The sequence below is a fragment of the Danio aesculapii genome, chromosome 14 (assembly GCF_903798145.1).
Source record: "Danio aesculapii chromosome 14, fDanAes4.1, whole genome shotgun sequence".
NCBI lineage: Eukaryota > Metazoa > Chordata > Actinopteri > Cypriniformes > Danionidae > Danio > Danio aesculapii.
The window spans coordinates 26364604-26380932 of NC_079448.1; the positions used below are offsets into that span (position 1 = coordinate 26364604).

The following is a 16329-nucleotide window of genomic DNA, read 5'->3' on the forward strand; positions in this document are numbered from 1 at the left end:
TCGATTCACCTAGCGCATGTTTTTTGACCAGGGGTGCCCAAACTTTTTCTTATAAAGGGACAAAAACTTGATTAAGGGATGTGAGCCGAATATATAGCAAACCAAACACTACATCGTATAACATTAAATTTGACATTGGTTATTTCCTGATTTATTCATTAATATTTAAAAATAACTAGAAAATATTGCTTTTAATCATAATAACTAATGCAGTATCATTTTAAACATTTTATAATAAACTTATTATTACAGTAAGAACTGTACTGCAATGGAGTTCTGCTGAAAACACTACTCAACCTGCACCTATAGTACCTTTGCCTTGATTTGCTCTCAGATGTCTTGTGCATCGCTTTTTGTCAAGAGACAGTACTTACATTTTAAATTATGATTCATTTACAATATTTAATTGAAACATTTAATTTCAGATGACTTTTTTTGTAGCTCAGCAATAAAACAAAGAAACAAAGGGTTACGTTCAAATCGAAATAAGCATCTCTGTCAAAGGCATTCACCCCAGCCACATCCTCATTATTCTCCCTCTTTTTTTAGATGGAATGGTGGGCCAAATCAAACACATGCGAACACAGGGAGAACATGCAATCTCCACACAGAAATGCCTACTGACCCAGCAGGGACTCTACCACTGAGCCATCATGCCGCAAAATCAATTCTGTATTCATATTAGATCATTACACCCATCACTTTAACATGATGCATGAACACTGATTAAAGTATTGGAGTTTGTATGAATAGTAAGAAAGTATGTCATTGGTGACATGTGTTTTGGAAATGCAGACTGTAAATGAAAGTAAAAGTGTTGTACATGAATGGTGAATAAAGCTATTTTTCTGTGGCTCTAAACTAAAAGCAATTCCAATATAACTTTTAAATAAACATTTTTGCTTTGATGACCGTTTTTCTTTGATGCCTTTGGCAAAAGGTTATAAACAAACTAAAACTTGGAATAAAAAGGGTTTGTTTTTATAAAGCTCTATGTAGTCTGGCATTTTAATGCTACATTCAGAGCTCGTTCATGCTGAATATAACTTTGTTAGAATTTTTAAGATGGCAGTACTGTCTTTTGTAGATTCCAATCATAAAAACCAATTCGGGTTAAAATGTAACATTGGAAAGCTGTATTTGCAGGAATAGTTTAATAGTTTTGTGAAGTGCCTAGTTACACTAAAACATTCTGGGTTCCACGCAATCAATATGTGTGTGGAAAACATGAAGGATTAAGTTAATTTATTAGTATTTACAAATTTAAGTGGATTGAAAATGAAACAATTAAGTTGTCCCTCGCCAAAAAAACTCAAGAATTGCATTTGAGCTAAGTTTAAATAAGTATATTGAACAAATTGCAAATGTCATTTTTTTGAGTGTATGAAGCGTAACACTCAATAGTGAATGTATTGAAAAGGCTAAATAATTCATCATAGCCTAAGCCTGCAAACTAATTGGTGAAACAATCAACCACAAATAAAGAAAGCAGAAGAGCAAATATAAATTATTCATATAAAACCAGTTGGCCACACAACTGACGAGCTCTGACACTTTAAAAAAACAACTTGAGCTTGTCTTTGACATTGACTTATTGATTGAGAGTCTCCTACCTAGCTCTGGGGTGAATGGAAATTTCCAAATGGTTATATTTATCCCATAGATGTACACTTGCAGTAAAATGCCAGTCTAAAAGTGTGGTGGTCCCTGACAACAGTGAATGCAGCTCTACTTATTAAAACGGAAACAAGAACAACGGCAAATACAGCTAATAAACCACTGAAACATTCTGAAGGGATCCAATAAAGAGCAACAGGGGTCAAAATACAAATGAACTACTTAAGAAAACAACTTTATCAAGCCTACGTCAGTCATTGCGCATTTCGTGAAATGAGATGCAGAATTAATTATTCAGTATTTAGAAGTGAATCTGTGAAATGCCCTCTTTCTAGAAAATCTAGAATCTGAATCTAGAAATGCCTTTGGTTTTTATCGTTAGGATAATATTGACACATCTACTAAAATACCAACTCCTATAAATCCTGCACATCAAGTCATGTCCAATTCAACAAGCTTTTTTGGTCACAACTGTTAAACGCATAACCCCAGAACATTTACTCATTATGCAATCTATACAGGTGATATAAGACTGACCCAGAGTTTTAAAATAATTCAGTAAATTACATCGAGGGCATTAAGTATTTTCCCTTTGAAAAACACTTTAAAGAAAATGGCCTAATGATTTGGGTTAGGGTGTGGGCTCATCAGCTGATTTGCTTTTCAAGGATGTAGTACCTACAATTTGTCTGAAAGATTCAAGTATTTTTTAAATATGTGAGAATGCACGGGACAAACAAACACATAAAAATTTAAGTCAGAATCTCCATATTTGTGAGCATTAAAAAATAGATATGGGACGATAACCATTTTCAAGGTATACCGCGGTTTGGAAAAGTCAAGGTTTTAAAACCGCCAAAATTTTCTGTAATACCATTCCTAGGGTGTGTGTAAGATTTTTTTATTGACATTTTATTTATTTGTTAGGACAACAGTATCTCCAGCAGAAAAAAATATCCAAAGATGCTGTTTTTAAATTGTAAAGAAATCTGTGTTTTCGAAACAAACGAAGACAGCAGAAGTCTGACATGTTTACTGCTCCAAAATATCATAAATCTTTAAAAAAATAAAATATATTGTTTTTAAAGGGGGGAAAAAGTTTTTATTTTTTTACCCTGACATTTAAATAGAATATATTTTAGAGCAGTGATCACAATACCGTGATATTTTTATCCAAGGCTATCATACCATCAGAATCTTAAACCGGCCCATGCCTATGTATGAGTCTTGTTTGTTTCGTTTGGCTATTTATGGCAAAAGACAGTTTCAGTTCATTTGTGTTTAGAATCAGATCATCGTTCTCTCATATAAAGAGGTGTTTTTTCATGTGTATGTTTGTTTGAATACGTCATATATTGATAATGGTGGGCTGCAATGTCAAGCAATGATAGATCATATGGGAAGATTATATGCACCAGAGTTGGTACGATCACAATCTCAGATTTTGTTGTTGCAATGTGGAAAAAGCTACAAATACCCCATTTCAGTCATACAGGCAACAGTAGGGTTGTACAATTCTGGCTAAAATGAGACAAATCAAGATCACGAATTTCTCACAATTCTGTCGATGCAAAATAAAGGTTAATATGAGTAGGCTATTATTATTATTAATTCTCAAACATATGAATAATAAACAATAATAATATTAGGCCTACTGTAACGTTGGTTAAAATGCTAAATCGTATATGCTTGGAACGGTGGACTTGAATACTTTAAATTTGTCCTGGTCGTTAATGCACAGTAAAGTGATGACATCAGAATACAACTATTCATAATTCTAAAGTTGAATTATTTTGTTTAAGACGTATGCTACCAATCTGTCATTGACAATATTATTAGACCATTTTTTTCACTGGTAAAATGAGACATTTGTCATTATCCAATTCTGTCTTGCATCGTATTCAACATTATATAGGCTAGAGTAGTTATACTGACACTGTTAAACATTTATTTTCATACACAACACTTTTTGTATTCACTATGAAAGAAAAAACATATTAAATGCTTGTCGTAATCATAATTCTAAAATGCGATATGATCATTTAAATGATGTGCGCGCTTTTGGTTTCACTATTACTGCCGAGTGTGGTTCATGTCATAGCTGCCGTCATTCGGAGAAAAAACATACATGAAATCATACTTCTCTCGCAGCTCCCAAAAGTTCACTCTGTACAACAAACTGAATGTTATTTACAACTTTATTACCTGTTATTCACAGCCTATGCAGGTTCTGTTAACTAAAGTAGACATTATTGGCGTGCACACGTGCGTCCTCTTGGTAGTAAACAAACGTGTGATTTCCCGGCCGCAAATACATCAATACAATAAGACAGAAATTATATTTTTGAGTGATTTATACCTTATAAATACAGTATGTGACACTTTTAACACCATTTGGAGTTGTGCACGTTGCTGAGCAATGCATGTAAAACAATGTGAAGACTTGTGCGACCACCTTTATGCTTCTTTCCAGACCTTGAATGTACAATTGGATAAATTGTACAGATGCTGGATTAGGATCATGTGGGGGGGGGGGGGGGGGGGGGGGGGTCGAATCGAGATCGCAATCTTTTTTCGATTAATCATGCAGCCCTAGATATAGACACAGCCCTAGTGCTGTATCTGATGTGCTGGTTTACAACCTCAAGAAAGGATCGCTATCATCCATTCCTGATTTAGCTTTAAATAGGGGTGAGGTGAGCAAAAAGTAACCAAAGTACGTTTTAGACTTTACATTAAGACCTTAAAGAATCATATTAATTTTTCTAAATGGAGCATTCGATGTCTCCTTTAAGAGTCCATAGTTGGATCTGTATTATGGTGATTACTATGATTCATGGCATGCAATGTTGGGCAACAATTCTTTTAAAACTAACTGTTGTTAGCGTGTAGCTTGTTTCTTAGCTTCTTTCTATACATGCCAAAAGAAGCCAATTTTTAGGATGACAATGTGGGCTCAAGTTGTGAAAGAAATCTTAATATTTACATATGAATTGAACAATAATTGACCTGAATTCAACTGGATATTTTTTATTCTGCTTTGTCTGTATAGTCATGGACACATTTGTTTGTAGAGCAAGTAGCTTGACCGTTTTCTGCCGTTTATTATTCCTAGCTATTTCTCCCATAGGCAACTTAATCGGAAGTTCTAAAGTAAATGCAAAAAACGAGCGCACTTCCGCATTTTAGAGTAAGGCCAATATGTTGCACTACTTTTCAAATCTCTGTTTGTTGTTTGTTGTGTTTGTTTTTCTTCTTCTGAAATATTTGCTATAAATATTTGTGGCTTGATAGAAATGGAAACCTGACAGATCTGTACTGCAGTTCAATGGTTGTTCTGCCCTGCAGGTCTCTGCGCCAGTCACATGACTGAAAACTTTGCACTGGCAAAATTGATTTGTCACATTATAAAAAGGTCCTGTTCACACATGATCTCTAAATGCAATTTGACAGTACATTTACAGAAAAGACTGTGTGGAAGCCCATAATGGAGATGCATTGCCAAACCAAAAAACATGATGCATAACCAGGAACTTTACATCTTCTAAATAACCGTCAGTTTTGCAGTATAGTTTACATAATGGCCTGAGGTAAAGAAGAAACATTCTCCAAGGCTACATTCACATCTAGCATGGTTGTTTCCATTTTCTGTATGCATGACATGATGCAAGAAATCACAGGGAATGATGTACGAATTGATACCTTAGTGTAGCCAGAACAAGCCCACATTGAACCTGAACCCATTTTAAGGGTTTATTTAGAAGACAAGCCACATATCAAAACATCCCAACCTATACATACCTGCATTATTGGCTCCATCAACTGATTCATTTAAACCCAAAGATTCTTCAGTGTTTTTGCTTATAAATAGTGAACATGGCAACACTTCCAAACCTAAAATGCTGTATTTTTAATGATGATTTAATGACCTTTAAAATGATAAGTGTCATTGTGTCGCAATTTTGAAAATAAGCTAAATCGCACACATTCATTCGTTTTTCTTTGGCTTAGTCCCTGATTATTAGGGGTCTCCACAGCAGAATGAACCACCAACAATTCCAGCATATGTTTTATGCAGCGGTAGGGTTGTCACGATAATGGTATTCGGTTCCAATCGGTACTGAGATTTAAAAAACGTCCATTTCCCGGCGATTTGACACTGTGTTCACATGCTCAACAGAAATGACTGTGACTGGGTTGTTGCTAGATCGGATATGTCTGCGACCGGAAGTTTATGAGAATTATTAGTTAATGAGAATTAATGAGTCTACCCCCACCCCAACCCTAAACCCAACCATCACAGTAATGTTAAAACAGTTGTTGTACCGATTATTATTTATGTTATCTATTAAATTACTCAATAAATTGTATTTACCCCCACCCCAACCCTAAACCCAACCGTCACAGTACTGCAAAAATATTAATTATTGGTATACAGTGTCTTAAAAAAATGCTGCTTTATTAATGTGCATATCGCACTTCCGGCCGACCCCATATCCGATCTAGACTTTATCCTGTGATTAGCCGTGAAGGCCTCTGTATTTGTAGTTACCAAGTGTAACCACAGATACAGTACAAGAACACTGGAACATTTTAAAGCTGCGATTCATCAGTGGATCTCTCATATGTCAGCTTATAGACCTGATCGACATGACTTAGAAAGCTCCAGTGTCCCTGTTTCTGTGTTTTCACTCAGTAAACAGTTTGGTGAACTGATGATCTTCACGGCCAATCACAGTCATTTCCTCTTGAGCACGTGAACACAATTTAATTAGCTGATTAAATTAGCTGTGTTTTAGAATGTGCTCAAATGTTAGAGGGGAAACGGATGTTTTTTAAAATTTCAGTATCGATTGGTACTTAATTCCAGTATGCAGCGGATGCCCTTCCAGCTGCCACCCAGTACTGGGTAACACCTATACACACTCATTTACTCTCTCTCTCTCTCTCTCTCTCTCTCTCACACACAAACACACACACACACACAATTTACTTTATTTAATACACCTATACTGCATGTCTTTGGACTGTGGGAGAAACCGGAGCACCTGAAGGAAGCCCACACAAACACAGAAAGAACGTGCAAAATCATTCGTACACACAAAATGATAATTTAGGGAATAAATTCCTTCATTTAACTGTGACTATTGAAACTATAGTGCGTATGGCGAAAGACTAAGTGACATTATGGTCTTTTAAAATGACGTGGGTGCCTTTTTCATTCTAGGTCTAAGAGACGTTTAGTGCATAGTTTTATGATCAGTTTCATGATCAACACAAAAGAATACAAGTTTTGTTTAAATTTGTTTAACGCAAATACTTGTCACTGGGATTTCCCTGTGAAAAAACCTTCTGTTGTGTAAATTTGAAAGTATTAAGTAAGACTGATCAGGATGATAAATGGGGTGGACACACCGCTGCATCATAATGACCCACAGTCACCACGACCAGATGACTATTATGCAACGAACTAAGCTGAGGTCCATTTGACAAAAATAGGACGCAAGCCTCAGGCTAATTTACAAAATGCAAATACTTCATGATGATGACTTGCAATAGTTTCTCCATTCCCACCAGTGCCAGCAGAAGGAATTGAGTCGTTTTCAGCTTTAATCTATTTTCAGTTGTGCGAGCTTTCTTTCTCAACGATTCCCACTCGAAATAAAACATTTCCTTAATAAAGCCATGAGGAAGCAAACTCACACTTTCACTTTCGCTCTCTGAAAAAAGAAAATTCAAAGCAGCTCATGACAAGGCAGTGTTCCCCATAGCAATATCCTTCATTTGAATGTTCAAGATCTGATTTCAAACATGATGATTTAGCATGTACAGTAAACTACAGCTTATTATTACAGAAAACCAATGCACGTCATTACAAATGAAAGCAGTTAACCGTAATCTAGCTCACAACCCATATGGTGCTCCAACTGTTTTCATGACAGGCGGCTGGATGAAACTAAAGAGAGTCTGTCACTTATGAGCCAAGCAGCAACTATGAAAGCTCCTCAAGGACAGCTGGGTTTAGCTTTAATCTGAACAGGACATGTTCAGCAGGTTTTAAAGGCCAGGTCATCGTATCTACGATGGGTGTAGTGGGTAAAAACCCAACGATTTCCAATAGCAACAAGTTATCCCTGTGCCCATTTTCTGTTATGGGAAGCCAAGAGAATCCCGGTTTCATGCTGGTGTGAATGCAAGAGTTTGTCTAGTCTTTCAGACATCCCGGCCATGGCTCGTTGGGAGATCTGACGGGTTTGGTTTTGCTTGGCCTTGCTGCACTACAAAACATGCAGTTATCACAACAACCTATAGCAACAGGACAGACAACAGCCAATGACTTTGCTCTCTATCTCTCACGTACACCAGGAAAATCTATTTGTTTTACAAGGTCACAAACTAACACAGTGAACTTTGAGGATTAGAACATCCTCCCTTTTTCCATATAATTTTACTATTACCTGAGGATTTGTAATTTTTTTTTCTACCCACAATTATAAGCTGGAAACATATATAGTAATATATCACAAAATCTAAAAATACCCATGACTTCATGATTTTCCATAACCTTTTCAGGCTGTATCTGTAACAAATGGGTATATAATGTTGTAAAACACACCACAACTGAAAAGTGCCGGGGGAAGTAAAATAACAGGTGTTTACACAATGCACATGGATTTGATTGAATATATATAGGAATAAAAAAAACTATCCTACACAAACACTTACAGTATATAAATCCCCTGGTTTTAAATGTTTATCTTTTCTACTTTTAAAATGAAATATAAACTATACTTTACACTTCTGTATCACACAAATAAACCAAGGTCGAGATACGATTTAAATAATTAATCTATTACCAATCCCCCACAGCTGCTGTTCCAGAAACAGCTCTATACAGGATTCAAGTTTCACATCCCAATTAAACGAAACTTTAGCTATTTTAGGAAGTTGACGACTAGGAGGACTCTTTTTTTATATATAGAGGTAAAGTTGGTTTTATATTCACACATTCGTTCATTTAGAAGTCTCTATATTGTTTACCATGTTACTTTGAATATTCGAACGGAATTAGCATGCAAGTATGACTTCACATTAGCACAATCTAACTGAACAATGTTGTACTTTGATAGTCATTGGCTGCTTGTATGATTTCCCTATGTAGAATTCGCAAAGAATACTTTTCTGAAATTATGTTATTAAGGAGAATGTCTGAATATACGAACATACAACCAACTTTACCTCCATTTTTTTATATCAAGAGACGCGTTTATGTTTTAAAACAAGGCATAACGTTGAATGTTATTTTTTTCCTCACACAGGAAGTGATTGTTGTACCTTCAGCTGTCAACAATCGCGCTTAAGTTATGGGAGCATCTTTCTCTTTCCAGCAAAATAAATAAATAACGTTAAATAAATAAATAATATACTGTACAAACAATTAAATAAAACGCTTAAAATATATAAACTGAAAAAAAATCCAATCTTAATTTGAGGTTAATACCTGACAACAGAAGAGTAACTAATAAAAAACAAGCCCCGTTTTTAAGTCTCATAAATAAAAAAATAAACGTCTTTCGGAGCTACCGTTAGCCTAATAACGTTAGCTTAGCACTGTCAACATCTATTCCTGCTGCCGCACACATCAGTCAAGGCACAAAAACAGCTTTGAATCCACTATACATGCATCTTTTGATAATTAAAATTAAGGGAAAAATTAAACAAATATGCAAAGGCGGAAATGCAAGCGTCACACGACAACAAAAGAAAGTGAAAACCGATAACTTGATGCAAATACAGGATGAGTCGCTAAGACGATGCCTCAGCTGGCTAACGAGACTGCTAGCATCCGCTAAAGTCACTCCATAGAAATCATCCGCACTTACCAGGTCAAAGCTGACGACAAGCGACACCAAACCGAATAATTTCGCCACTCCTTGGTCTAAAGGAGACGGTAAAAAGGTGATAAAGACGGAGACTAGCTACAGTGTTGGACAGGCATGGCCAGTTTCTATGCGAGTAGTTGGTTCGGTGGAATGGAGACAGTGTAAGTTACACACCCACAGCGATGCCAAAAACACACTGACCCCGCCTCTCTCGCAGTGTTCTTCTCGACACACTTTCTTTATTCCAGAATATTCCACGGACTTATTCATGAGATTGAGCTGATATGGAAATTGCACAAATCGTTTGTTAGATCATGTTAAAGACTACAGGAGAAATGTTATTTTGCAGCCATTGGGCCACCCTGAAAAAAGAAAGAAAATAAGAGGCCACATACTTTATCCATCTCATACATTTGTTTTTCATTTTAGACAAATAAAACCCAAATCAGCTAAATCTTTACACTGTAAAGACAATAAAGCATACATTTAAGACATTTTAAAGAGTTCAAATCAATGTAATGCATTTACTTTGCATAATGACTTTGCATAATTTTATTGAAATGTTGGAATAACGCACTGAATTTTTTATTATGAAAGAAATTTGCCAGTAGTATTGATTTTTTAAATTATTATGAAGGTTAACTGCAGTAGTGGTTTAATGGGTGTGCCTTTAATTTAACAGATTTGTTCAGATAGCTGATTCATTTAAGAATGAAGCAAATATATGTCTGTAAGAAGACTGCTGTGACCTGGTGTGGGCATTTTTGCTTAGTTTTTACATTTTGAGGGTCCCCTTCACACAAACACTGGCTGTGCAAGAGGGATGCAATTTCATGCTTCCCAAGAAAATTCATATCCTCTTTTACCTACCCGCTTCAAAAACCCACAATATTTGTTTTATAATTTAGACTGTAGTAGTTACTGTCCACATCTAATATAAACCATAAATACACCATACGAGTAGATGTGATGAAATTCAAACACACACAACTTGTGTACATTTGGTGTGCATTATCGTCTAATAATTCATCAGTTATTCCATACTTATAAGTAATAACATGATGATATAATGCTGGAAAATATAGGTAAAGTCCAGTTACAAACCCAAACATTGAAAATAATATTACATTACATGTTAAAAATTAGTAAATTTTTTTTACATTAGTTGCCAGTAGTAGTTATATTTTCATCATTATATACTGCAAGTTGTTATTGGAAAAATCAGCATTAAATACAAAAACAGATGCACAAATTAAATTATAATATCTGTTTATTTTCAACCTTTTAACACTAGTTAAACTGTGCCCTGATAACACTATATTATATTATATGAAACTGTAGTGCCACTCAGTGTTTGATTCCATAAGTGCAACATTAAACAGGGAAGTTTTCACACTTGTTCATACTGCAGTGAACATTTCTCATAGTGAGTTTTTATTTTTGAGAATGATTGGACTATTGTTGAATTTTCAGTTTTGACCTTTCAGGTGTTAACATCACACTTTTAAAATTCACATTATATACACTCACTGGACACTTTATTAGGTACACCTTACTAGTACCGAGTTGGACCCTCTTTTGCCTTCAGAACTGCCTTAATACTTTATGGCATAGATTCGACAAGGTATTGGAAATATTCCTCAGAGCTTTTGGTCCATATTGACATGATAGCATCATGCAGTTGCTGCAGATTTGTCAGCTGCACATCCATGTTGCGAATCTCCAGTTCCACCATATCCAAAAAGTGCTCTATTTGGATTCACAGCTGGTGACTGTGGAGGCCATTTGAGTACAGTGAACTCATTGTTATTTTAAAGAAACCAGTCTGAGATGATTTGTGCTTTGACATGGAGAATTATCCTGCTGGAAGTAGCCATCAGAAGATGGGTACACAGGCTGTGGTTTTGACACAATGCTCAATTGGTACTAATGGGCCCAAAGTGTGTCAAGAAAATTTCTCCTACACCATTACACCACCACTAGCAGCCTGAACCATTGATACAAGGCAGAATGGAACCATGCTTTCATGTTTTTGATGCCAAATTCTGAACCTACCATCTGAATTTCGCAGCAGCAATCAAGACTTATCAGAGCAGGCAATGTTTTTCCAATCTTCTATTGTCCAATTTTGGTGAGCCTGTGTGAATTTTAGCCTGTTCCCTGTTCTTAGCTGGCAGGAGGGGCACCCGGTGTGGTCTTCTGCTGCTGTAGCCCATCCGCCTCAAGGTTTGATGTGTTGTGCATTCAGAAATGCTCTTCTGCATACCTCGATTGTAACGAGTGGTTATTTGAGTTACTGTTGCCTTTCTATCAGCTCAAAATAGTCTGGCCATTCTCCTCTGACTTCTGGCATCAACAGGGCATTTGGGCCCACAGAACTGCCACTCACTAGATATTTTCTTTTTTTCGGACCATTCTCTGTAAACCCTAGAGATGTTTGTGCGTGAAAATCCCAGTAGATCAGCAGTTTCTGAAGTACTCAGACTCAAAAGTCCGGCACCAACAACCGTGCCACGTTCAAAGTCACTTAAATCACCTTTCCTCCCCATTCTGATGCTCGGTTTAAACTGTAGCAGATCGTCTTGACCATGTCTATATGTTAATTGCTGCCATGCGTTTGGCTGATTAGAAATTTGCATTAACGAGCAGTTGGACAGGTGTACCTAATAAAGTGGCTGGTGAGTGTATATTCGGCTGTTCCAGAAGGCTGAGAATAGTGGTGGTTGTTAAAATGTGAATTGGGACATCAGTTTAAGCTAATTTGAACTCATTTTAAGCCTTGTTAGGTCTCATCTTATTGTCTTATACTTTTAAATATCCTGAAACTTATTTCTGTACCCATAGAAATGGCCAAGCACCCAGAAAATAAAGCCAGATATGTTCCATTACTGATGACACAGAACTGTGAAACTGTGATGAGTTGCAGAACCAGAAATCCTTCACATATGAGATTAGAAGATCTGGGGACCAAGGACACAGATGTTCATATAACCTCTGTGATGGCTTTGACTGTCTAATGCCTCTGACCTCTTTAGAAGATTTTGCAGCCACCATAATTTTTGGAGCGGCCCTGACAGGATCTTTGAAACCGACTTTGGAAACATTTAGAGTGGCAGTGTTAAGGCCTGCTAGAAGCAGCACAATTGTGAAATGGGTATCAACGACACAAAATCTCTAAGTAAGAAAAGCATGTTTGCAGTGTAACTAAATTAACTAACTAAAACTAAACTAACTATTTACACTGCCATCCCAAGTCAAGTTCCTCAAGGCAAGGTGCCAGACGCGACCCAGGCCTACCAGCGCTGCAAGATCCTAAGGCTGGAGGGATGAAGACCTACCTAATCTAGCTAAAACCTAACCAACTATTTGCAACACAGGTGCAATATAGGCTGGCTAGCCCCACAAGACACTAAAGCTAGAGAGGAATGGAGGAACCTCCTGTGTCAGCCTGCCAGTCATGTGACCTGAAATACTGACCATGAGCACATTAACACTGCACACAATAGTTTTTGTCTTGTTTCTAGTCCAAATATCTAACAATTCTTAAATCAAGAAGTATTTGGTTTTCAAAATGTCAAATAATATTATAAAATAAAAAAATAAGTCAAAATGAAGTTAGTTTTTTTTTTAAATGAGCTAAATTATCTGCCAGTGGGGTATAAGTAAAATAATAAGTAAATCTTGCTATATGAACTTGCTATTTTCGGACATTCACAACACATTCCTCATCTCCCAGACGGACTCCAGCAGTCTTTGACTTTAGGCATGACTGTGGCTAAAAGGCTTGTGCTCCAACACTGGAAGTCATCCTCACCTCCTACCTTTCAAATGTGGATTACGCACATGATTTCAGTAATACAGATTGAAAGACTGAGATATCTGAGGACTCTTTCTATTGAAATTGTTTTCAGTGTTTGGGGTTTATTTCTTACCTATTTGGATGAACAGACCAGCCACTCAACCTCTGTGTATTCTTCAGAGACTTAATTGACTTATTTTATCAATTTAATTGTTTATTTTTATTTCTCTATTCTATTTCCTGTTGTCACCCGCTAAATTATGTCGGCATTGTTGTTTTATTCATTGACTCATTGTATGGGATTTGTTCGGGACAGTGCTGAGTGTTGTGTGTGTGTGTGTGTGTGGTTGTATGTGTTTCTTTGTGTTTGTTCTTGAAAAATCCAATAAAATATAATTATAAGTAAAATAATCTTATTTCAAAAACCAGATTATTTTACATACCCCACTGACACTTGGACCAGTTAGCATGTTTGAGAAGATGGAGAAATCTGATTATTACTCTCAGTTTTATACTTGCTCTCTAAGCTAAAACTACACTGTAAAAAATGTGTTGATTAACAGTGTCAGTTTTTTTTCCTGTTTATTCACAGTTGTGAACAGAATGAGACCTTGATCATACTTTGATCTCTGCTCTGTCGATTTTGATGTTGAAAATTCAGGTCTACAGTATAACAAATTCACTAATAATGATATTTTAGTAGTTTGAAATAATGTATAAGAAATAATATATAGAGAAATAGGTCTGTAAAATAACAAACAAAATAGTACAAGGTCTTTGTACCGCAATATACAACACCAACCCAGACAATATATCACTTTAAACTATTACATTTTAAAAATAAGTCAGTTTATAAGTTTAAATGTTGTTGCAAGAAAGATTAAGGTCTCATAATGCAATTCAAAAACATAAATAAACAGGGAAACAATTCAAGTGAAAGATTGAAATTAATAATCAGATTTCTCCACCTTCTCAAACAAGCTAACTTGTCTGTTAGTGGGGTTTTAATGTAACTGCAAGCACACCATGGCCATCGCAAGCAATTTTTCTGATCTAGCCCTCAAGATTTGATTTTAATGTTTTAAATTAGGAACTGTTAATGTAAACGCCATTTTTATATTAAAAAAAATTGAATCAGCGATAAATATATTTAAGTATATCATGAATCACAAAACACTGCTAATTTATGCTTTTTTACAGTGTAGAAGATTAAAGTTTTTCTGCAGAACTAGAATTCCTTCTTTGATGTGATGAAGTTCACCATCTGAGAAAACATGCTGGACCCAGACATCGGCATCCATCAAACCAATGTCACTGAAAAGGCTCGAAGTGATTACATGAATAAGCAAGACCCCCAGAGACCACAATGTTGCCTCTTTCCCAGGGTACTCGCCCATCTGAAGGAAGTCAGGAGAGCTTTGCATTGCTGTTCCTGGAAGAAAGTTTACTTTTAAATGTTTGCTGTACTGCTGCCAGTGGTGTAAAGTAACTAATTACAAATACTCAAATTACTGTAATCGAGTAGTTTTTCTCAGGAATTGTAATTTACTAAGTAGTTTTAAAAATGTGTACGTTTACTTTGCCTTGAGTACATTTTTAGTGCAGTATTGGTACTTTTACTCCACTACTTTCCTTCAACCTGCACTCACCTCTTTATTTTTTCTTGTCTAGGGGGATTAGAAAAAGCAGTCCTGTAATTCCTGTCCAATCAAATCAAACATAGAATATAAATCGCATGATAATGAACTACCTCAAGACATGGGAGATGTATAATTGCAGAAAACTGTTTGGAAGCATTAAAAGTGTCCAAGAAGATGTCCAAAATCTTTACATGCATTGACCCAGAGACTGTTTAGATGCATGTCACTGACGACAAGATGACGGATGTTTACTGTATGATGTCCGAAATGGCCTTAAACTCTCAGCAGGCACAAGACGTCAACATGACGTCAGATTGACGTTGTACCCCAATGTCATGAGGATGTTGCAGTTTGTTTGGAAATGAAAATCATGTTGACGTCAGAACTCAACGTCAGACAGACAGTGTCCAACCTTAAATATCCAAATATCAACCTAATATCAACGTCTAATGATGTTACAGCTTGTGTGGATGTTACCACTATGACGTCTATCAGACGTTGGATTTTGGTTACCATACCTGATGTATTAATGTTAGCATTTGACGTCAACATGACATTGGTTTAAGATGTTGTCTCGACGTTGGATTTTGGTCACTTTCTAACAACCTAAAATCAACCAAATATCAATGTCATTTGACCATTATTGGACATCAAAATAACATTGACGCTGACTAGACATTGAATTTTGGTCACCTGACATCACAGCCTAAATCTAACCTAATATCAGTGTCTTATGACGTTGTGTGCCTGCTGGGCCACAACTAAATGCACTACAGAATGTTACATTTACACACACTTCCACGAATTACATGTAAATGCATCAGCTTTTTATAGCGTAATACTCACTACTCACTACTCTTGAGTACTTTTAAACGGGCTACTTTTTACTCATACTTTGAGTAATATTTACAACAGATACTTTACTTGCACTACATTTTTAGGCAAGTAATGGTACTTTTACTTGAGTATGATTTTTCAGTACTCTTTCCACCATTGACTGCTGCATGTTTTCTTGCTTCACACTGAAATAGCATTTAATTTTGGTCAACAAAAATAATATTATGTTTCTTTATCTGAAAACACTGTATTAATTTGAAACAGTAGTGGTTGTGAGATGAGATTTTTAGGACGTCCCCAAGGCTGACATGATTTTGCCCTGGGGACAGCAGACAGGGAAAGCATCAATCACTTTATGCATGAAATAACTCACCATCTCCTAGCAGTAGAGGTTGTCACAGTGCAGCTAATACAGAAGTGCACATGCATGCAGGGTGAGATGTACTGGTCAGTCCAGCACCTGTTCAATGTTGGGTTGTATTCCATCTTGATGATATTGGCTGCAGATGCCATCTGTTAATATGGAATGGTAACACTTTATTTTGTTAACATT

The 16329-nt window shown here is 36.2% G+C and overlaps 1 protein-coding gene across 3 annotated transcripts in view; it reads right to left on the bottom strand.

Moving 5' to 3' along the window:
- Window positions 1–9664, bottom strand: part of fam13b (family with sequence similarity 13 member B) — a 73014-nt gene extending 63350 nt beyond the window's left edge. For 2 of the 3 annotated variants that reach the window (XM_056472300.1, XM_056472299.1), the window contains exon 1: window positions 9501–9664. The gene's annotated coding sequence lies outside the window, so the exon portion shown is untranslated. The remainder of the gene's footprint in view (window positions 1–9500) is intronic. The other variant, XM_056472301.1, reaches the window with a different exon arrangement.
- Window positions 9665–16329: the final 6665 nt, after the last annotated feature.